Here is a 24,448-nt window from a genome sequence, read left to right on the forward strand (position 1 = left end):
GAAATGGAAACACATACAGACCATTAAGTGTAATGGCCTGCCTGGGACAGCTGGGCTGCAATAGACATAGATCATATTTGCTGATAGGATACAGAAGTTGCCAGGTTCTGCAGATCTTTCCAAACACTGGTGACCCAGTACCCAGGATAGTGAATCTTCCCCCTCTCCTTAACCCCTCCAAGGTAAATTTCTTAACCTGTGAACCAACTTGCTAGCCACTCTGGTTAAGGCACCCAGTGAAATCTGTGCCTAGGGGTAGGACTCACAGCAGAAACAAAGACTTTGAACAATAGGTAAGGTATCCATTTTAAATCATAGGATCACAGATTTAGAATGGGAAGCCATTTAGAGGTCACCTATTTCAACATTAATTTGACTGAGGCCTAGAGACATTCAAAGATCTACCCAAGGTCACAGAGGTAGTAAGCTCAAACACAGATCCTCTGACCCCCATTCCATTCTCTTACCACTGTACCATGATGTAGTTCAAAAAAAGACCATCCCATTCATTGATGGTCAATCTGTTCATCAAGAAGTGAAATGTAGTGCTGCATCTCAGTCCCAGGGTTCTTGCCTGGTAAGGAAAATGGTGATTAATGTACTTCACTAGAGGTCTAAGGAGCACAAAACCTATAATTTCTGAACCCACCTCTAAGTCTAGCAATGGCACCAGACAGCCCAAGGGAGCCATCCTGGTCATGGTTCTTCATAAGAAATGCAATCCAGGATGATGGCTGCCATCTACCCATTGGAGTGGAGGCTGATTTGCACAAGATTGCTCCAATATTCTTCTACTCTCCCCCAAGGGGCAGCTGCACTGAAGAATTCTTATCTGATGTACCATGGCCTCCCACTAACCACTTGCCATTATTACCATTTCTGATTTAATAGTTAACACAAGGCCTCCCCTGGCAGCTCTAGAGAGCAGACTCAAAGTGAAACAAAACTGTAAATCTGCAATTATTATCTTTTCTTTTCTTCTCCTCTCCCTTCCCCACCCCCACCTTTTTGGCAGACAGATGACATGAACAGGACTTAGGGAGTTAATATCTGAAGTGCTTTTTTTTTTAATAGGCCTAGCTTCCAGTTTCTCCATCTTTTGTGCAAGTTTAATAAAATAAATTTTGAATATCAATAAAGTACGTTCTATTTTTCTTGGCATGTCCCTGCCTTGCTATATCCTTCTATTGCAGAAGTCATGCCAGAGGGAGATCACTTTTCCACAGTCCATTGAAGTGGTGCCATAAGGCCTGGAGATGATTGGCTAAAATGCTCCAAAGGTATTCAAATTTCTTTAAAGAAGAAATTCAATTTATGTGCATTTATATTACAATGTCTGTCAGGAAGAAAGGTTATAATCACCAGCATATTTTAGATTTACATTTTCTTCTGTACATGAGGTAATGGTATTAGAAGTAAACTATGAGGTTTAGAGTTGAATTGGATGTATGGCCCTATTTTCATTGCTGCTAAAAGCATGTTTTTGAAGTTCTTGAGGAGAGCATATGTTAGCATATGTTAGGGAAATATCAAGAACAGGAGGCTGGGTGGTTGATTTTAAAATATTTGTCTTTCTCTTTGGCCGCCCCATGTGCAATTCAGGGAGTCTTTCTTCTTCCTCAATTCAAGTGAAATGAGTTTGGGGGTCTCAGCACCTGAGACAAGATTCAGAGCTAAGGCAAAATCTAACCTAGTGGGGTCCAGTAGGAGCTTCCTCCCTTCTCTCCCAGCTTTTATTCTGGGGCTATCCAAACAGCCTCTCACCTCATTAGCTCAGCTCCAGTGGGGTTGGAGATGGGGAGGGGTATTTATCATATACAGTCCCTGTGGAGGAAGTTCTCAAGCTATTGTACTTCTAGTCATAATGATAATAATAGCTAATAGTTATATAGCAATTCGTGGGCAGCTAGGTGGCACAGTAGATAGTACCAGGCCTGGAGTCAAGAAGACCTGAGTTCAAATCCAGCCTCAGGAAACTGGGCAAGTCATTTAACCATCTTTTACCTCAGTTTCTTCATCAATAAAATGAACTGGAGAAGGAAATAGCAAACAACTCCAGTACCTTTGTCAAGAAAACCCCTAAAAGGGGTCATGAAGAGTTGGACACAACTGGAAAAATGACTAAACAAACAAATATAGCAATTTAAAGTTTGCAAAGTATTTGATAGACCTCATTTTACCCTCATAACAACCCTATGGGGTAAGAGCTATTATTTTCCTCATTTTAGAGAAGAGGAAACTAAGGCAGAAAGAAGTTAAATAACTTTCCTGGGATCATACAGCTAATGTGTATGAGGCAGGATTTGAACTCAGGTTTTGCTGACTCCAAGTCCAGTGTTCTGTTCTCCGATATACCCCTCCTATACTGAGCTTCTTATGGGTGATCAACATCAGTCGTAGGCATACAGCGGATTTCCTGGATTGACTGTTTTGACTATGGGGAAACAGGACGGCATGGTAGAATGACACTTGGACGTGGAGTCAGGAGAAACCTGAGTTCAAATCATGGCTTGGGGAGCTATCAACTATGATCCTGACTGAGTCATTCATATCTCTGAGTCTTAGTTTTCCTATCAGTAAGTTGGGAATAACATTCATACTACCTACTTCATAGAGTTTTCAGGAAAGTATTTTATAAACCTAAAAGTGATATATAAATGTGAGTTATTAAAATTCATAGCTCAATTTAGGCAAAATGGTTCATCCTATTGCTACTTGTAGGCAAAACTTGAAAATAAGTCCCCATTTCCAAGAAATGTTCATACCCAAGTGTAAAAAATGGGATTCCTGGGATATGATCTGTGAAAAAAAAATGTGTTTGCTAATGAATTTTCCTTAGGGATTCAAATGGAAGCTATTTCTACTTTTTATTTTCCTCACAATCCACCAAGAAGGATTTGGATGTCCAACCTCTTGAATGGGTTTTCACAAGGCTTCTGTAAATCCTGTTTTAAATTATCTCATAAGTTACATTTTTTACTCCAAACTTTAGATTTGTGTCTTTTGGTTTTCCTTTGAAATCTCATAAGTATCACCAAGATTTGACAGGTCAGAACTCATGACTGGAGTATAGTCATCCAAGTTCAAAAGAAATAGATCTACAACGGATGTAGCAGATAGGTATGTCAAGAATGAAGACCTCCAGTTCAGTCAGTCAATAAACATATATTAAATGCAGAGAGAGAGAGAGAGAGAGAGAGAGAGAGAGAGAGAGAGAGAGAGAGAGAAGGAAGGAAAGAAGGAAGGAAGGAAGGAAGGAAAGAAGGAAGGAAGGAAGGAAGGAAGGAAGGAAGGCAGGCAATCCCTGCACTGAAGGAGCTTACAATCTAATGGGGAAGACTACACACAAAAGAAAACGGAAGAGGGCAGGGGAAAAGGTAGCAAGTTAGAGGTAATCATGGAGTCCAATCCAAAGAATGTAGGTGGTGGGAAATGAAATTTACTGGTCTGGGAGCCCTCTTTAAATGGAGGCTTTGGGAGGAGCCCTTTGTTTTGCCTTCCAGTCAACCATTTAGGAGAGACAAAAGGTACTGATGACATATAAGCATAAAAGCTGTTGCATTCTCACAGCATGATGAGTTTTTTTGGTGATGAGCTTTCCTGGAGACCTGGTGGAATCCATTCCAAGTTGTTCAGAACACAAGGAAGGATACTTAGCATGGAAGGGCATGGTATAGTGGAAAATAATACTCAGACCACACTAAGAGGATATGGGTTCAAATTTGGCCTCTGTCTCTTACTACTTGTGAGACCTTGGGCAAGTCATTTGGGACTCAGTTTTCTCATCTGTAAAATGAGTTAGTTGACCTCTGAACTAGATGGCTTCTGAAGATCCTTCCAGCTTTAGACTGTGATCCTATCCATGGCAGAGAGTATTTGCTGAAAAGAAAGAAGAAAAAAACAGTCACTTTTTAATCTGATACATACATAGACTAGACTCTAGAACAAGCCTAAGGTTCCTTTCTGTTCTAAGATTAAATGACTTCAAGCTTCTAATGGAAAAAAAGCATAGAGCTAGAGATCAGAAGACCAGACTAAAGGCTCGCATTTACTTTGTGACCTCAAGCAAAGCTATTAGCCTCTATGCATCTAAATTCCCTCCATGATAAAAGGAGGAAATGATACATACCTCTCCCACCTGTCTTACTGAGTTGTCATGGGGATAAAATGAGTTAATATAGGTGAAATCACTTTGAAACCCAAACAAACAAAACCTCCTCACAAGTGTGCAAACATGAAGTCTTCTTATTTCACTCTACCTTCTTTTGTCTTGGTGTTCTCTTTCCAAATATCTGAAGACTCCTTTCTGGTGAGTCTCTTTTTACCCCCCTCCTTCTGGGCTCACTGATGCCAATCTGTTCTTTTCTTTATCTAATTTTCCTCTGAAGTACAGCCAGGTCACTGCCTTGCCCCTCCTTCCCTTCACAAAAGACCAAAGAGCTGAGCTTACCATGATACTTCCCTGTAAATTTTGGTTTCAAAGTACACAGTAACAAATACTCTCAACAACCACAGTGAAGCCTTCACCTCCACATGGTTTGATGTCTATATTTTCCTGTCCATAAATTGGGACCTCAACAGAACATTTTTAAATAAACTTGTTTTGTTTCTATTTCCTTGGCTCTTTGACTGACACTGTATTGGAGTGACCACCAGATTCTGAGGAAATACATCTGGTGATATGAAACTGGATGTACCCATAGAAGACCTCATAGAATCAGACTAAGGGAACCCAATAGAGTATAAGCTTCCTGAGGGCAAGGACTGTTTTAATTTTTTACCTTGAATCCCTAGTGCCAAATATAGTGCTTGGCACACAGTTGGCCTTAAATAAATGAACAGAATGGAATGGAAGAATAGCCACACCAGTCTGTTTCTGTTTGATGAGATATAGATCTTGGTTCCTCTTGGCTTCTAAAAGAAGATGATTGTGGGGAGAGAAGGGATGGAGGAGGAAATGGTAGATGTATGTGAACATTTGTAAGTTAAAAAAAATCTTTCAAGAGATCGACATTCCTGTCTCAAATTAAACCCTATCCACACAGCTGTATTTCTAGCCCACAAAATTAAAAAATAGGGAGAGAAATATCTGAAGAAAGAAGAGTGAATTTCTAGAAACTTATATACAAGAGTCTGAAAAGATCTTGTGCAGTTTGATTAAATTAAGAGAAAGTATTCTGAAATACAAAACACTCCTGCCAAATTGGATTCTCATTCCCTGTGTTGTTTTTGGAAGGAGAGCAGGACCTTGAATGTAAAGTTCTAGCAGAGATAAGTCACTCCAAAAAGCAGTTTACAAACTTTCCATGTCACACCAAATGGGGCCTCCTTTTGTTCTTGAAACTGATTTGAGGAAAATGTCCCCAATTCTGCTGTCCAAGACTGCAAACTAGCCAAATCCCATTGGCAGGATGGCCTTGGCCCTTGGACAGGGAGCAGCTGTGGGCTTCATTGCATCAAAAAAGAAAAAAAATATCATTGATATCTAATTAGTCTTCCTGAACACAAGTCTTTGCTTTGCCCAGGCCTCAGTTTACCTTACTTGAAATAAAGTGCTCAGAGTTTTAAGAGGTCAGGAATTCTGGATTGAGATAGGAAGGCTATTACTTGTGGCAGCTCTCTCAACACTTTTTCTAAGGGAAGCATTTTGTAAACGTTAAGGCTATAGAAAGGCAAATAATTATTTGTCTCTTGGACACAAACAGACTCATGCATGTTGATAGCTAACATTTCAGTGGAGAAAAGGGTCATGGTCTTACCTTTAGAAGACTATCCAATCACTCAGTCAGCCAGCAGTTTTCAAGTACTTCTAGTATGGCAGGTGCTTCAGTTTGATTTTGGCACCTACAGTGAGGACTCGAGCATAGAAAACTAAAGAAACCCAAATTTAATTCAATCCGATAAGCATTTGTCTATTAAGGACCTATTACATGCAAACCAGCATAGAGCTGTGCGTAGAGAGAAAGCCTCAAAGTCAAGGAGACCTGGTTTCAAGTCCTACTTCTTTTTTTTTTTTTGGAGGGCAATTGGGTTTAAGTGACTTGCCCAAGGTCACATGGCTAGTAAGTGTGTCAAGTGTCTACGGTCAGATTTGAACTCAAGTCCTCCTGACTCCAGGGCCGGTGCTCTATTCACCATGCCAAGTCTTACTTCTAAAAGGTGCTGGCTGTTTGACTCTGAGCAAGTCATTTAATCTTTCAGTGCTCCAGACTACTCTCTAAGACTGCCATCCTACAACAGCAGAGTTTCCTTACATCCATGAATCACTGATCCAGACCCCAAAATAAAGTTATGCATGTTAACATACCTAGCATAGGCACCTGCTCATGGGAAGGCAGTCCCAGAAATCCATAAGGAATCCTAAATCATCCTAATCTTGGTCTCTCCTAGTGCCACCCCCAGGCCTGCCTCACTCATCAACCTGGGTCATGGCTTCCAGCTGCATATGGTGATTGTTCCATGAAGTCATTCAGGCGTTAACTGGTCTTTGCTAAAATTATCCTCCAGTACCTCAGCATGTCCCAGGGGTAAACCTGAGCTCTCAAATGCTTTGGAGGGCAAACATAGAGTCTGACAGATCTTACCAAGTTGGACATACTACCAGTTTGTATGCAAGACCATTCATATGTGCCAAGGAGAGGAACAGCTTAGCTAAGTTAGGAGACACATATCCCCAGGGTGACCATGGGCTAATAAGTTTCTTGGCCAAAATAATTCTTAAAGGCTCTACAGATTGGTAATGAAGCTGGGGATGAAGCCAGTGGAGACAGTTGTCTTACTAATGACATGGAGGATCTTTGCAACCTCCAAGTAACTGACTCCATGAAGCATGTTCAAGCAGCTCACAGAAGCAACTCCTGATGGTGCCATCGGAAGAGAAATGATTAACCTTGTTGCCCTTGGCTTCCAGAAATCACCTGGGCTCTGAATTGATCTTTATTTTACACGAAACTCCCCACTTTTAACAGACTGATTTCCCAAATATCTTTCCTTATTGAGCACTGGATTCTCATGGCAAATCATTGTTCATTTTCTTTAAATAAAACATCAGATTTTTAAAAATATATACACTTTTACATAAAGAGATTTAATAGCTATCACGTTCATTCATCTTAGCCCATTCACCAAGAACCATCAATGGCTTTCTTTTTCACCTCTAGGACAAAATAGAAACTCTTCAGCTTGGCATTTAAATCTCTTAACAGTCTAGCTCCTCCCCAATTCTTTGGGCTTATCTCGTGTGACCTGCTTTATTCATTCTATGTTCCAGTCCAACTAGTTGACAAAATGGCCCCCAGACTTAGCATCTGATCTTCTTCCTCCTTGCCTTTTGCGAGGACCAACCTCTTCATCTCCTCTTCTTAGAATCCTTTTGAGTCCTTTAAAACTCAGCTAGCATACTGCCTTCTCCAAAAAGCTTTTCCTGATCTCCCCAGATAGTTGTTTCTACTCCTTCTTCATCATATCATATATATCATTATCAATTTCATATATTCCCCCCTATCCCCAGTAAAATGTAAGCTGCTTCTTCTTCTTCTTCTTCTTCTTCTTGCTTTTTGGAGGGCAATTGGGGTTAAGTGACTTGCCCAAAGTCACACAGCTAGTAAATGTGTCAAGTGTCTGAGGCTGCATTTGAACTCAGGTCCTCCTGACTCCAGGGCCAGTGCTCTATTCACTGTGCCACCTGGCTGCCCCAAAATGTAAACTTTTTGAGAATAGGAAGTGTCTCATTTTTATCTTTATATCTCCAGTGTAAAGAACAGCACCTTGAATATTTTTATGGTCTGACCTTTTATGTAGAGAGCTATAGAAAACTTTTGAACCAATAAAGATAGTATTTGTTCTATGATGTAGAATCTTAGAACCAATTAATCAATAACCATTTATTAAGCCTCTATTATGTGCCAGGCATTATGCTAAGCACTGGGGATACAAAAAGATTCAAAAGATAGTCCCAGCATTCCAGGACCTCTCAGTCTAGGGGAGACAACATGCAAACCAATCTTTACAAGCAAGCCAAATAAAGGATAAATGGGGAATAATTCATAGAGGGAAGGCACTGGAATTAAGTGGACCAGGGGAAAGCTTCCTTTAAAAGATGGGATTCTAGTTGAGATGTAAAGGAACTCAGTGGGTGGAGTTGTAGAAAAAGTGCATTCGAAGTCTGAGAGAGGGTCAGAGGAAATGCCTGGAGATGAGAGATAGAGTGTCTTGTCTGTGGAACAACCAGAAGGTCATTGTCACAGGCCCAAAGAGTAGAGGTGGGGAGTAAGGTGAAGGAGAAGGGAAAGGTAGGAGGGGACTAGGTTATGAAGGGATTTGAATACCAGATAGAACAATTTGTATTTGATTCTGGCAGCCCTAGGGAGCTACCAGAGTTTATTGAATGTGTGTGTGTGTGCATGTGTGCGTGTGTGTGTGTGTGTGTGTGTGTGTGTGTGGTTCGACTTGTACTTTAGGAAAATCATTTTAGTGACTGAATGGAGAATGGATTGGAAGGGGGAAGAGACTTGAAGCAGGCAGATCCCTTTGAGTCCTTGAGAGTTGCCCGAGGTTCTAAGAGGTTAAATTAGCCCAGTGTCACAAATTGTGTCAAAGGCCAACCTTGAACCAAGGTCTTCCTGACTCTAAGGCCATCTCTCTATCTAGCACAGTACATTGTCTCTCACTTTGCACACAGTAGGTCCTAAATTGTTGAAATTAATCTAATTGAAAACTGTTAGAATGGATGGAATTGATGTAGCAATTATTTACTGAAGTTCATCAAACCGTGGTTTGTTCTGATGGTTCAACACAAACCCAGGACCTTTCTCAGTCTTTGCAAACCCGATGACAAATGTTCTTCCCGCTCAGGTCAATCAATATGCATTTAGTGTTTACTACATAATCAGACACTGTGCCGAGATGGGGCTACAAAAAAAAAAAAAAGAGAGGAAAAAACACAGTACCCACCCTCAAGGAGCTCATAGTCTAATGGTGGAACCAAGATCCAAACAACTTCATGCATACAAGAAGGATACAGAGTAAATGGAAGATAATCTTGGAATAAGTCATTTGCGGTGGTGGGCAAGCCTCCCCCCGCCCAGTCCCTAACCAGCAGTGATGTTTCCCATCTGCCCATACACTTAGCAGCTGGGGAGGCTCATTCAGAAGAGTCTTGTAGGGTAGGAGAGGACATGGAGATTGCATCAAGGAGAAAGAGGAAGAGAGAAGCCATACTTCAGAGCCAAAACAGTTAAGCAGTGAGAGGGTACATGGAGTGCAATGCCAACTTATGGTGAAGTGACACATGTTTCTGCTTTAGGTGATCAGTTTTTATTTTTAATGTTGAAGGTTAAAATTAAATGCATTACCATAGATCAGTTTACAGGGATTTGGGACATCTGTTTTGGAAATGTAAAACAAAACTGAATAACATCATTAGATGTATTACTAGAATTGGAGCAAAATATCAATATCAGCCTGGGACAACTCCATGCTACCTTTGTGCTTTAGCAATCTTCACCCACGGTGGGAAAACCTGCTGGCCAGAGACAGTACACAGCTGCCTACAAAAAAGAAAAAAAAGGCACAAAACCAAAACAAATCCAAAGTGAACCTGCCCTTCCCACCTCCCCCACCAAACAAGGAGGGAGACGGGGAAATATTCTAGCCTTTTTAGTGGCCAGGTACCAGATGCCAGCTTGACCCCTTCTGTCATGATGAAGATGGATAATCAGCTACATTGAGGGCAACTTGCTGAGAAGCCTGATGCTTTGAGTTGCCTCCAAGGCCATCCCTCATGCCCCGAGGCATCTTGCTCCCTGAGAGCTACATACTGCCCTCTGAGAACCAGCCAGAAGACAATCGGCAAGCCAGCTTACTGCCTCAATAATGAGCAAATGCTTTCTGGTTTGCTATTTACACTGCTCTTTGGGAGAGAAAACAAGTCTTCCAACTGAAGTACTCCAATTTCTACTATTTATCCAAGATTACACATATAATCCCATAATAAAACACCATTCCTGCCCAGAAAATGGAATGATTACCTACAGATGTGCCCAAACCAAAACATCTGCACATCCAAAATGGCCACCGGCATGATATTTTATCTACTCTGGGCTGATAACCCAAACAGCTAATTACCTTCTGAAACATTCTGGGTGGAAATCCTAGGGAACCCTGCTGAGGGATGAGACACATCCTAATGACAGTTGTGACATGCTGTGTATATGCCGCCTGGGAGAGGAGGCCACCCCATGTCTGACTTCAAGTAACACCTTGTAGGTTGATGAAGTTTGGGCCCAAACAACAGGCAGCCACAGACATGTGAAAATAAAATGCTTTTCTGATGGCGCCTGGCACCGTGCCAGGAAAATACTTCATCTGAATTTTTATTCAGCTAACAAATGATGTGTGTCTGGCTTTCTCCTGCTACTTAAGTGCATGAGTGCACCAAAGTTTTCTTGGCACCCATTTGGAATGGGGACATCATAGTCAGACACTTCAAGCCATAGAAGTCTTTACCCACCTCTAGTTCACCATAGTAAGCTGGCAATTATTTGATGGCATTTGCTGGTATCATATAATCATCTTTTCACTAGTTTGATTTGTCTGGCAATATACTGCTTAAGGATGTAACCTAATAACCGAGACAAACAAGAAGTCTGTTTATTATTACTTTTGATAGAAAGATTCATAACATCCCGTAATGCTTTTGCATTTTTTTTATTCTGTCTGGCTACTAGACACTGAAGCCTTTGGGGACTTTTATTAAAGTGCATTCAGCCCTTCTTTAGGATGAGGTTAATGCTGGATTTATGCCTCCCTAGAACACCATGCGCAAAGCTAAAATCATGCTTGTTTAGTACTTGGTTCACGTACCAAACTGTTGGCCATAAAAATTCAGCAAGCACAAACTAGAGCTGAGGGGTTTGAAAACAGGAAAAGGTGAGCAATTTCTAGAAATTTAGCAAAGGCGTTGGGACTTCATTTTGAGGGCAGCACGGACAAGAGAAAATATGTGCAGCTTTAGCAGTGGTTTCCTTTGCCAAAGCAAAGCTCCGCCATCTTTCGTTTGCATAGAGAGAACCAGCAGGATGCAACAGGTCCAAGCCAGGGCTCCCAATGCCTGAGAAACACAGACCAGAGAACTTGGCTGGTAATTCTGTGCCAAATTCTGCAGATGAGGACTTTATGCAAGGCCACATTCTCTTCTTATTTATCTTTAATAACCTTCAACCAGAAAACAACATTGGTATATAACCTTTGAATAAAGCCTGGGTAAAGGCTGGGGGAGAGAGACAGAGGAAGACTTCTGGGCAAAGGCTGTGGGATCTACACCAGATGGTTCCAGTAAGAAGGGGATAAACATTTCAAGGCAGCTTCCCGATGGTTGGCTGGACAGGGTGGCTGGGAGACAGAATGCATGTTTCTTACACATGTTGGCAATGTGGCTCCAAGAGTGGAAATGTCCTAGGAAGACTAGCAGTTCTAGAAAATATTCTAGAAAAATTCCCATCTTATGGGCAGGTCCTCTGCTTGTTCAAGAAGTTGCTGGCCAGATGATAAAAAGTAGTCACTCCTGTTCCCCACCCCTCCCCCACTCTCAACCCACCTGCAATCAGAGGGGTCCTTCAGGGATCTTCTCCCCTCCAACCAGATCTCAGCAACCAATACAATAGCAAGAGAAGACCTTGGGAAGTGAAAAGAAATTTAGAGACAACTGTAAAATCCTCGCCAGTCCACCCTAATCTGTACAGAAGCTTCTAAAGCAGTGAAATGAGTGGCTTTGAACCTCTCTCTCTCTCTACCACTAGACCATATGGGAATAGACCAGAAAGCATCGAAAAGACAGAAAGATGGAAGGAGGGGGAGAGTCCAATGATTTCCCTCTGGTAAATTATCTCCAATATAATCTATATATACCTTGTTCATATGTAGTTGTTTACATGTTGGTTCCACCATCAGAATGTAAACTCCTTGAGGGCAGGGACTTTTTTTTTCTCTTTTTTTCATTTTTAGCACTCATCACAGTGCCTGGAGTGAATTGAGATCCAATTCCTGCATTCTTCTCAGATTGAATGATAAAACTCTATATAACTGAGAGCTGGTTATATGAGCTCAATGCTCTCCACTCAGAGACTCATAATCACTTTATGATAAATTCATTAATAGCTGGCATAAGTGATACCAATAAGCAGTATGTCTTCTTTACCACACCTCCCTCCTCTTTCTACCCACCAGACCTACATGAATTCCTGCTCTTGGCATAGTCACCAGGTGTAAATTTAGCTTATGAAAGTTCCCAATAAAGTTAATTAAGGGAGAAAAATTCTCTTCCAGGGCACTCCCTCTCCATCAGGCCACAGTGAAAAGTGTGAACTTAGAGAAATGATTGTAGGGTTATGTTTTAGAGATAAAAGTGAATTTAGGTGACAAGTAAAATACAGTGAGAGGTACTTTATGCCAAGTGAGGCAGTAGAAAGAGTGACAGGTTTATAAGGAAGCAAACAAGCATTTATGTGCCAGGTACTGTACTAAGTACCTTGCAAATATTATTTCATTTGATCCTCACAATAATTCTGAAAACTGGCAGGTGCTGTTATTACCCCCATTTTACAGTTGAGGAAATTGAGGCAAACCAAGGAGAGGTGACTTTCCCAGGGTCACACAGCTAGTAACTGTCTGAGGCTAGATTTGAACTCTTATCTTCCTGACGTCAGTCTCGCTCTATAACCTGTGCCACCTACCTGCCTCTTTTGGAATCAAAGGACTGGGCTCAAATCTCAGCTCTGACTCTTGCTACTTATGTGACTATGGACATGTCCCTTAACTTCTCTGGGTCTCAGTTTCCCCATCTGTAAAAATGAGATACCTGAACTAGATGGCCTCTGAGGTCCCTTCCAGCTCTAAGTCCTGTGATCTCTACATGCCAAAAGAAAGTTATAGCCAGTAAGTGTTACACGGGGACTAAGTAGCCATCCAAGGGTTAGAGACCCTAATGAACTCTCTTCACAGGTTTTGGTGTTCTCTTTCAAAATGCTTTTTGCTTTTACATTACAGTCCTTTCTGGATGGAACCCCAGCTCTGACCACCCCTCAACCCCAATGAAAACCTCCTTTGTTCCAAAGAAAAAAAGTTGCGGATAGAACCCGCAGCACTTTGCCAGGCTACCCAATTACTCTTCTTTCCACCCCTCTCCCCTTTCTAGTTCCTCTGAGAAATAGGGCCTAAAGCAACACCTTTCTTCCTCACGCACCATGGCATCACAGGTGCAAACCTGTGGCTATGTGGAAAGGGTAGAGGGCGAGGAACAGCCCCCTTTGCATTCCCATGTCTGCATTCAATAACAGATCTGTTGTTTGTCTGGGGAATTATTTTGGTGTGTCAGTTTTACTTCTAGTGAACCTCTCCATCAGGCCTACTAAGCATGCACTATGGCAGGGTATTGTTTAGCTACACTGGATTATGAGAGGCCCTATACAAATGGGGAAAGGAATGAAGTGAGGTAGCTATACCTGTACCCAGTACATAGGCAGCTACCCAAGATCCAGGCTAGAAAAATACAGTAATCAACCTGATATCTCATTTATAATTCAATTCAATTCAATAAACATTTATTAAGCACCTATTATGTGATTTCAGTAAGTCATTTTATCATAGTATAGTCCCCTCCAATGGAATTCAGTATAAGGTTGCCATCTGAGAGGGACTGGTAATTGAAATCCCCAAAGAACCCCAGGCCCAGTGAATAGAACACTGATTCTAGAATCAGGGCTTCAGAGTTTAAAGGGACGGGGAACCTGCAGCCCCGAGGCCACATTTGTCCTTGAGGCCACAAGTTCCCCATCCCTGGTTTAAAGCTTGCCTCTGCCATTTTCTTTCTGTGTGACCTTGGGCAAGTCACTTTACTTCAACGTAGTTAGGCAGTTAGGTGACACAATGAATACAGCCTTGGACCTGGAGTCAGGAATCCTACCTTAGACACTTGCTGACTATGTGACCCTGAGCAAGTCACTTAACCTCTTTGTCTCAGTTTCCTCAACTATAAAATGGGAATAAAAATAGCACCTACCTCCCAGGATTATTGTGAGGATCAAAGGAAAAAATATCTGTAAAGGACTTAGCACAATGCCTTCACATAATAAATGTTTGTTCCCTTCTCCTTCAGCTATAAAATGAAGAGATAAGACTCAGCCTCAGAGGTCCCTTTCAGCTCTAGATTTATGGTCCTATAGTGATAACATAGCCTGTATCTTGAGGATGGTAGGATTATGTTATTTATGATGTCGCATTTAGACCTAACAACTTTATTTTGTTTCATTTACTTCTTAAAAATTTCTCCCTGACAGTAATGGCTACTCAAGATTCTCTAAAGGAACAGAAGAGAATGTCAGTCCTCAAGGGCTGGCCTACCCCTGAATGAGGCAGGTTCTAGGCACAAGAGGCTTCTCTGAACTCCCCCAGCACTAGAAACACACCCACAGTAGGATGTGTGAGAGAAGATCTCATTTAACTTTTTGGAGAGACAGTGTGTTGTAGTCGTTTGGATCATGATAGGTTTGGGAGTCAAGGAACAGCTGCCAGGGTCCAAATACTGCCTCCGACATTTACTAGCTGAATCTATTTAAATGCTGAGATTTTTAAATTGGCCATGGCTCTCCCCAGCAGCCTATTCTCTCATGACCCCCTTTCAATACTCGAACCACATTTTTATAGCATGTGAAAAATGGCTCAAAATTGCAATAATGCCTCAAGTAAGGAATGATTAAATTTGTCCACACAATTAATGTGGCCGTGATTGGCAGGAGGGAGGGGTTGAGGCCTGGGATGGGTGTTATAGAATAATCAACAATCAATGGTGGGAAGGTGACCTGACAACACAATCTTCTGCAATCGCAATCAATATCACTCTGGCTGCCGCAGAGCCACTCTCGATAGGTGATGCTTCATCTCAATGGGGTTTATTCTTGTATAAATACCTTAAATAAAGAGCAGGAGGAGAACACCCAGGGCTACTTTAAATTACATCCATATCATGCAAAAGCAAAAAGTGAGTTCCACAGGGGAGAATCTGCCTCTCTGACCAAAACAAGCTACTTCTTTAAAAACCTAATAATTGGTTATTCATGCCCTCCACCACTCTACATTCCTCCATATCCTGATTATCATAACCATTTCCAATTTGACAGAACCTGAATACAGTAAATATGCAAGAGCTTATAATTTCCTTTGCTACTAACTGGAGACTACATGAAGCAGTGATTTACTTGTTTGCAATTTGAACAGGAAAAAGTCCAGGCAGGCTCAAAGCTAGGACCACTGGCCCGAAACATGTATTTTCATGAAACCCTGTGTGACGCCCTTCAGGAATCTTCTGTGATTATTATGAAAAATTTAAGGAGGAAGTTTTTCCCCTTATGCTCTTCGGGTGGGGTGTGTGGTGGAATAAATTGTACATTTTTTGTAGAGCTGTTTTACTATGGAGAATGTCACAACAGAAGCAACAAGAATGAACTCTGCTAGTCAGTGAAAAGCAACATCCGTCATGTCCAGATCAATTTAATCACAAACACCAGGAACAGACCGGGAACAAAGACAGAACCTCTGACCTGTCCCCCCTCGTCCCCCAGTAAGCCCTGAGTGCAGGCAGATGTTGGCGGGGGGGCTTAAAAAAAAAAACCCAGAGGTTACTGTGGAGGGACTTGAACAGAGATGGTGGCCTTGCTAATACTGTTATTGTTTACCTAAGTCCATAGCTGTTGATGAATGTTCAGGCTCCAGATCACCCAACCACTGAATCTATATATAGGACCAGAGGATTATAATTTGGCAACTGGAATAAGGGATTTCAGAGGTCACATGGTTCAATTTATAGCCAAAGAGAAATCTTCTCTACAGCATACCAGACTCTACTTAAAGACCTACGGTACTAGGGAATTCAACATCTTCCAAGGTAGCTAGTGACACCTGAACAACTCTGATTATTAGGAATTTTTTCTTTTTATTGGTCTGAAATAGGCCTCTATGCAATTTTGTTTCATTGGTCCTAGTTTTGCCAAATAGAATAAATTTAACTTTCCTTCTGAAGGACAACTTTTTAAGTACTTTAATGTGACTCTCACAGTCCCCCTGAATTTTAGGATCACAGGATCCCAAATTTAGGGCTGAAAGGGATCTTGATAGGCATCTAGAGCAACTCCCTCCTTTTATAATTGAGGGAACTGATGGCCAGGAACAGTAAGCTAGGAGTCAAATGCAGTTGTGCTCTCATCTAGAGTAAAAATCCTTGTAGAGAGTGCAAATTCTAGGCAAAGTGAAGCAGTTCAGAAGTCAGGTAAGCCTTAGTATACTCAGGGCAGAGCCTTGTACAGAAACTGAGTTATAATTAGATTCTAATAGTTATGATAGGGAGATTTTAGGTGAAGCAGTAAAGAGAGTACAGGACCTGGAGTCAAGAACATATATCTTTCTGAGTTCAAATCTGGTCTCAGATACTAGTTGTGTGACCCTGGGCAAGTCACTTAATCCTGTTTGCCTCAGTTTCTTCATCTGTAAAATGAGCTGGAAAGGAAAATGGCAAACTTCTCCACTACCTTTGCCAAGAAAACCCCAAATAGGGTCCTAAAGAGTCAGATGGGACTAGAAAATGACCGAACAACAACAAATAGTTGTGATGCACATAGAAATATAGAGGCCAGAAAGTATTTCCTCTCCTTTTCACTAATGTCACTGGTTGGCTGAGCTGCCAGTCAACATCAGACAGGCCACTGATAGTTTTAATTGGTCATTGTATTGCCACTGTCTGGTTGATGGGAAGTTCAGCTGGAGAGTGAGGACACAAGATCATGACAGGACACTGGATCTTATCATCCTTTGCTGATTCAATGCAAAAGTAAGAACCCAGACAGCAAACTAAGGAAACATTAGAGTAACACTAGATACCCGGAAAGCTCAGAAAACGATCCAGTTATCTGAATGGTGGGAGTGATCCAAGGCTGAGGCTTGGCTGGGCATAATAGGTAATATCATAAGGGGGCTAGGCATTCAAGAAAGGAGGATAATGCAGAGTTGAATTGTTTCACCAAGGAGTCAAGATGCGGAGAAGAGGAGAAAGTGGCTAGTGCAAGGGGAGATGGCTTGGGAGAGAATTTAGGCATCAAGGGACTGGAGATTACAGTGTGGATAGAGTAGGGTCTTGTAACAGAAGGCAGAGGGAAAGATGAAAAACCAATAGATCATGGTCAGATAAAGGGATGATAGAATTGTTGAACATGGAAGGGATACATTTGTGGCAAAATTTATGGCAAAATCATTTTTTGTGTGTGTGACCATCTTTGTATGTGGCTGAGGTGGGGTGGAAGAGTAGCTCATGGGAGGTGAGTAGGTTGAGGAATAGAATGGTTAGGGTGTTTGAGGGAGATCATTATGTATTTTGAAGTCCCCTAGTATAAGGGCAGGAGTTGGGGAGGAGGGAATGTAATCCAAGGATCAAATTCTTTGAGAAAGGAAAGAGAGGGACCTAAAAGTGGGGTGGGGAGGGTGGCTGTAGACAACAACTACCAGGATTTTGGTTGGGTGGTATATACGGATGACATGAATCTCAAAGGAAGAGAGGCTGCTGAAGGATGGAGAAAGGGGGGAAACCTGGAAGTGGGAATGGGAAAAAGGAAGATTCTAACACCCTTTCCTCAACCAGAAAGCTGAGGAGAGTGAATCAAAATGTGTAGCCAGTACTGGAAAGGGTGGCCAGGGAGGCTGTGCCATCAAAGGGAAGCCAGGTTTCAATAAGAACTAGTGAATGGAAGGAGTGATAAAGGAATAGATTTAAGATGAAGGGAAATTCGTTGCCTATGGAACAGGCATTACAGAGGGCATAGGAGAAAGGCTGGGTAGAGTTAGGATGAGATTTTTGGGATGGGAGAGTTGAAAGGGATGGGAATGAGGAATCAGTTGGTAGGGGGTGTGGGATGGGGTTTGGATAATAATCTACAGGAGTTCAGAGTCACTGTGATGTGAAAGGTATGACCAGGTGTGAGAATGTCCATCATTGAGTGGAAGGCACCACTCCTCTACCTTCAAAGAACAGGTGCAGCAAGAGGTAGGAGGCCTGAAGTCAAAGGTGGGGTTCCTTTTCTTTGCACTAGGGATTGTCCACATACCAGTTGGGACACTGGGCTAACAGAAGGACGTGGAAGATGCCTTGTGCTGGTACAGATGAAAGTGGTTGCTTTATGGCACCTGGAAGATGTCTGACCCCTAGTAACCTTTCCTCTGGGGACATGTCATGCCCAGCAGGAGATGGAAGGCTCAGGGCACTAACCCACCTGAAGTCTGAGGTCTTCTCACCTGAGGAGGCAGAAGCAACAAGCAGTAGACTCTATTCACTGATGATCTCAGGAATGTATTTTTCCTCCCTAAAATGCAATAAATGGCGACCTCTCCATGTCTGCCCAACCCACGTGACTTTTGGCCATATTCTCCCACAGGTTTTCCATGGGAGGTGTGTCCACCAAATGATGAACTTTTCGAGTTCTTTCTATATCTGAAGATATCAGTGAAGCACATGTGTTGTCCATCTCTGATGTCCATCTCTGTTCAATCTCTGACTTTTTCAATTGACCAGTCCATCTTCTCTTTCAGTCAGGTATTTCTTTCCTTCACCCTTTCTCTCATGGAATTCTATATCTGGAGTGTGTTATGGCCTCCTCATACCCACCTTGCCTGTCAATTCTCTAGAGATAGCATTCAGAACACATTATAGGAAGAACATTAGTGTTAAAAAAGAGAGGTTTTTGTGTCAGAGAGAAGCTTGGGGTTATTAAAAAGAAAAAACTTTGGGGGTGGATAGGTGGTGCAGTGAATAGAGAACTGGCCCTGGAGTTGGGAGGACCTGAGTTCAAATCCGGCCTCAGGCACATAACACAAAAAAACTAGCTGTGTGTCCCTGGGCAAGTCACTTAGCCCCAATTGCCCTCAAAAAAAAAAAAATAGCCAAAAAAAAGTTAAAAAAAAAGAAAAAACTTTGTAACTTCTCAAACATGTCACATTTCTGAAGTGCTTTTCTTACAATAACCCTGTGAAGTAGATAATAATAACAATAACACTAATAACAATTAATAATAATAGCTAACATTTATATAGCACTTTAAGATTTGCAAAAAGCTTTACAAATGTTAACTCATTTGATCCTCACAACAACCCAAAGAGGTAAATTCTAGTTATTATCCCCATTTGACAGATGAGGAAACAGAGGCTGTAACAGGTTACTTCACTTGCCTAGAGTCACACAATAGTAAGTGCCTGACGCAGGATTAGAACTCAGGTTTTCCTGACTCCACCTCAGTGTTCTATCCATTACTAGTGAATGTATAATTATCTCCATTTTGCAGTTCAGGACCAGAGAGCTAAAGTGACTTGCCAGTGGTCACAAAGCTAGTAAATGTCAGGAAATCAGACCTTGAGACTTGAACACAAGGCTTCTAGCTTCAATTCCATCCCTTTCTACTCTACTGAAGTTATCTCCTATGATACCCTAAGAGTGTAACTTAAAGATCAGGTGACAGAAAACTTGATCAGAAGTAAAACCTTTTGTGCCAACAACTAGTGCCTTCTCCACTGTGATTATCTTCTACCCCGCTGTCTCTCTGCATATATGTGCATGTATGCATGCATGCATGTATGTATATGTGTGTATATGCATGTATCTTTCATACATGTGGTTATTTTCATTTTTGTGTCCTCTATTAGAATGTGGGCTTCTTCGGGGCAGGGACTGCTTTATCTGTTCTTTGTGCAGTGCCTGACAAGTGTTTGTTGATTGACTGAGTGACAGATATTAAAGTATTTCCAAGTAGAAGCATATTTCAAAGCATAATCAGTTCCCCACACAACACTGTGACAGCCAGAATTATGAGTAGGTTATACAAGGGACATCAGGAAAACTCTTCTGAATTGCTTGGCACAAGTTCTGTAAGAAAAATCATTCCTTTGGGGCTATCTGTAGTTCTCTGTTAAAATGCAAACATCCTTGCGATGTAAATTTGTTCATCCTGGTCTGAGATCACCCAAAGGTAGAAGCAAAAGTGAAAAAGGAAGTGGGAGAATAGTAAGATTTAACTTAATGGAGTTTTTCTGAGTGACAGCTTTCTTCTATGGTATCTCAGTCTAAAGGAGAGGCCAGCTTCTGTCTAGAGATAGAGAGGATCTGGCATCTCCCACTTTCTGAACTCACACTCCACTGACAAACAGGAATTGCCAAAGTATGAGATGGCATCCCTACACCCCTTCCTGTAGTTTCTTGAACCTTCTGCCACTGGATTGGAGCAGAGGATTCTGGGATACAGTGAAAGCAAACTGGTTGCAAAAAATTAAACATTGGTTTCCAGTTGGAATAATGAAGGGAAAATATGACCTATTTCTAAGAAGTAATCACAGTTCAAGTCAGAAATCAGAAGCAAAAGGAGGTGGCTTATTTAAATGTAACAAACAAAAGAACTAGGTTCAAATCCTACTCCTGATGCTTATGTGACTTGAGCAAGTCACTTGACTTCACTGGGCCTCAGTTTCCTCCTCTGTAAAATGAGGGGGTCAGCCTTTGAGATTCCTTCCAGCTGAGAACTATGACCCTAGCCTCTGCTGCTCTGGTCCATGGTCTTCCTTGAAGGAGTCATGAAAGATGAAAAATGATTGGGTGGAGGGGTGAAAGGGAATCCATGGAGGATTTATTTATACTAATAAAGTTTTTCATTTGCCAGGACCTTGTGGCACACCAGGCTACCAGAGAAAGACTAGCTCTGTGCCACACTGGTGGCCTGCATTGTGAGGAAAAGCTGGGATTGCTCTGAGGAAGTAGATGCAAGATTTTCTCACAAAATCTCAGAGCTGAGAAGGACATCACAGTTCAATCCATATCTGAATAGGAATTCCTTCAAAGCTTTCCTGGGCCCTGGGTCTTCCCAGTACAGGAGAGGTTATTCCATCAGAAGTAATTACATAAAAACCTTGGGGAATAAACCAAGGAGGAATGGGCACAGTTTGCTTGGAAAGTCTACCCAGTCAAGGGAGATCAATCAATCAACAAATATTTATTAAATGTGACATTATGTGACTAATTAACTCTAAGGTGTTTTGTTTTTTCCCAGCAGATATGAGAGAGAAGGCAGATAGCTATCTACTCCTATGGGGATTTGAACAGTGGTATTGGGGGAAACAGAGCTCGAGGAGAAAGAGAGTTCATGGACACACCTCTGTCTTCCAAAGAATTCTTTGCTCAGCAGTAACCAGAGCCATAACTTAATGCCCCAAGGACTTGCTGTGCTGGAATAAGCATGTTTCCTCCATAATAGGAGGTGCTTCCATACTTCTCTTCCAAGGTAAACACCATCCTTGAACCTTGACTTCATTCTTGCTGGACTCTTTGGGCCAGGTTCCTCCTTAGTATGACTGCACCCTTTGTCAGACCTTCCTCTGCTGTCATATTTTTGTCCCCATCACACACCTAAAATTGCCCCAGGTATACATTTGGCTAGCTATGGCTCTGATGGTAATCAGCAATGAGGGGAGAAAAGATAAAATGCAGGTTTCAGATTTCCACTTAACTCTCATAGAACTAGTATCTGAATTAACAGTGACAAATTTTAATCAATCTCAGGTTGGCTTTTCCTGCCCCTGCACTCACTTGTGGGTCACCTGCCTCTGACATCAGCTCTTAAGTATTCAGAGGCATGCATATTCATCCTAAGACTAACCTGAGCAAAACAGAAACAGGAAGCTTAAGGTAGGGGAGATAGAGGTAAGAAATAAGGAAATAAAATACTTCCCTATATCCAAGAAGCATTAAGAATGGTTTTTAGATTACACCCACATACCATTTCTCTCCTCCACCAACACATTCTAGGAGATTACTTCCTGAGTGTCGGGGGAAGGTGAGTAACTTGGTGGGCATATGACATTCCACCCAGAATCTCAGAGTTAGAAGGAATCTCAGAGGTCATAGGACCTAGAGGAGAAAGAGATCTTAGAGGTCATCTAGTCCAATCCTCTCATTTTAAAAAGAAGGACATAGGACAGGAGAAAGGGAGTGACTTGCTTAAGGTCACACAAGTAATAAATTGCAGAGCAGTGTTAGCAAAACCAGTTTTGCTGAGTTGAAATCCAGGGAGTTATTCACTTTACTATGCTAGCATCCAATCCAACCTCTACTTGTCCAGAAATCCCTATACAACCAACATCATCCAGACTCTTATTAGACACCTCCAGCATTGGGAAACTCCCTACCATTGAAGGCAGTTCATTCCATTTTGGGTTAGTCAGTTAGTCTTTAAGTATTTATTATTTTCTTTATTATTTTGTCTGTTTACTTTTAGTTTATAAGATTCAGTTCCACAATTCCTTGAGTTTCAAATTTTCTCACCTTCCCTCACCTCCCCCCCAAGTCCTTAAGTATTTATAAAGTGTTTATTAATGTACCAAGCACTGTGCTAAGCTCTAGGGAAAGGCAAAAGATAATTTCCTATCCTTGAGGAGCTTACAATCTAATCAAGGGTTCTTAACCTAGGGAATTGTATTTGTTTTTTAAAAAAATATTTTGACAGGGTGGCAAGGTGGTGCAGTAAAATAAAGCACCAGCCCTGGAGTCAGGAGGACCTGAGTTCAAATGTGACCTCAGACTCTTAACATTTACTAGCCCTGTGACCTTGGGCAAGCCACTTAATACCAATTGCCCAGCCTTCCCTCGCCAGAAAAAGTATTTTGATAATCGTAGTTCAATATAATTGCTTTCTCTTGTAATCTGATATATTTTATTTTTATGCATTTAAAAACATTAATCCGAGAAGGGATCCATAGACTTCAACAGATGGCCAAATGGGCCCAGGACAACAAAGAACCTCTGTTATAATTGTTAAGAAGTTTTTTCCTTACATTGAGCCAAAATCCTTTTTCATCTTCAACTACATGGCTCCAAGTTCTGCCCTCTGTAGCCAGGCGGAACAAATCTAATCCCATTTTTAGGTTCCCCTCCCATTCTCAACAGTTTAAGAATTTATGATCACCCAAGATGCCATGTTTCCACAGTTCCCCATGTACCAATGACCTTCCCTTTGTGCTTCTACAACTTCAGCAAGCTTGAAAGCCAAGGATTCATCAAAGGAGCAGGAGCTATTCATTTCAGCCCCTTGCTTGGGAGACCCACTGGCTAGTGCTAACTGGCCTTCTCAGGTAACCAAATCTTCCTATGCCTTCCATGCATGTCCTCCAGCCTGCACAATCACCTCACCACCACAGGGCCTTCAACCTGGTCACATACAGAGTCTCCATAGAGATAGATGCCTTGAAACATCTCTCTGGGCTTTGCAAATTTTTCCAGTTGACAGGATTAATAAACTTGAGGAAATTACTGAATAGGGCCAAGCCCATCATTAGTTCTCCAAATGACTTTGAACAGTAGAGTTTCTCGTAAAGCCCTTCGTTCCCCAGCCCAACATGCTCCCCACCTCCCCTGGCCCTTGCTGACACCTAAAACTTATGGAGACATGGAGACAAACATTTTTCTAAGTCCTTTGATTGTTTCTGATTCCATTTTCATTTTCTATTTGCTTATTCAACCTCCCTAGCGCCTTTGTTGCCTGGTGATAGGTAAGATACGCAAACAAGGGGCTCCCCCACCAGCCCAAAGGGCCTTTCATGTGTGCGGCCTCTAAGAGAGAGCAGTTGGAGCAGTGTGCTGGTCCAGCCTGCTATAGAAACTTTGCAATGTGGTTTGCCCAGCTGGCTGATAACAACCAGGGCTGGCTTTGTAGCTTGTTGGCCAACCCCCCTTGTAAGGTCATAGGCCATTGGCTGGAGAGCAAGCTAGACTAAGGCCCCCAGCCTCCATACACAGAGCAGCATTTCATAAATATCTCTGGACTGACTGACTGACACCCCCATGGAAAGTGTGAGGGACCTTTCAGAACCCCTAAACCAGCTAGATCAGAATGCCTTGAGCATTGTGGGGATCTAAGTAGGGATGAGGGGCTGTAATATAATGCCAAAAGAAAGGCAACTTCCCAAGGTTCAGAATACCAGCATAGGTGCTCTCCATTTTATTCAGTAACAAACCCAGAACAGAGAAGATCAAAACATGACATCATTCAAAATACAGCATTTACTAAGTGTGATTAAATAATCTCCAAGGACTACCCCACCCCAGGACCTTCCAATCATTCAATCAATTACAAAGTCTCTGTTCTAAATACTACTCCACCCCTAGGCTATACCTTCATTTGGTCCACCACAAAACCCCTCTTCTCAAATGGAGATTAGTTTCCAAACATAGGTAAAGTACCTTCATTTGTCAATCACAGAGCACAATAAGGTCAAAAGTTCCCCACCCCTGGATCACAATTGAATCTACCCCAGAGTTACATCAAGTTTAAACACAGCACTTAATACCCAAATGGAGGTCTTTTCTTCATCTTGACAC

The 24,448-nt window shown here is 41.8% G+C and overlaps 1 long non-coding RNA gene across 1 annotated transcript in view; it reads left to right on the top strand.

Annotated features, from left to right (window-relative positions):
- Window positions 1-615: 615 nt before the first annotated feature.
- LOC138157049 (uncharacterized) overlaps window positions 616-24,448 on the top strand; it is a 28,769-nt gene continuing 4,936 nt past the window's right edge. Inside the window, exons 1-3 of the long non-coding RNA XR_011167284.1 lie at window positions 616-1,280; window positions 21,129-21,356; window positions 23,059-23,202. This is a non-coding gene — a long non-coding RNA (uncharacterized lncRNA). The remainder of the gene's footprint in view (window positions 1,281-21,128; window positions 21,357-23,058; window positions 23,203-24,448) is intronic.

This window comes from Petaurus breviceps, unplaced genomic scaffold, assembly GCF_028583685.1.
Source record: "Petaurus breviceps papuanus isolate PSGF00001 unplaced genomic scaffold, PetGlider_PUasm1.0 171, whole genome shotgun sequence".
Classification (NCBI taxonomy): Eukaryota; Metazoa; Chordata; class Mammalia; order Diprotodontia; family Petauridae; genus Petaurus; species Petaurus breviceps.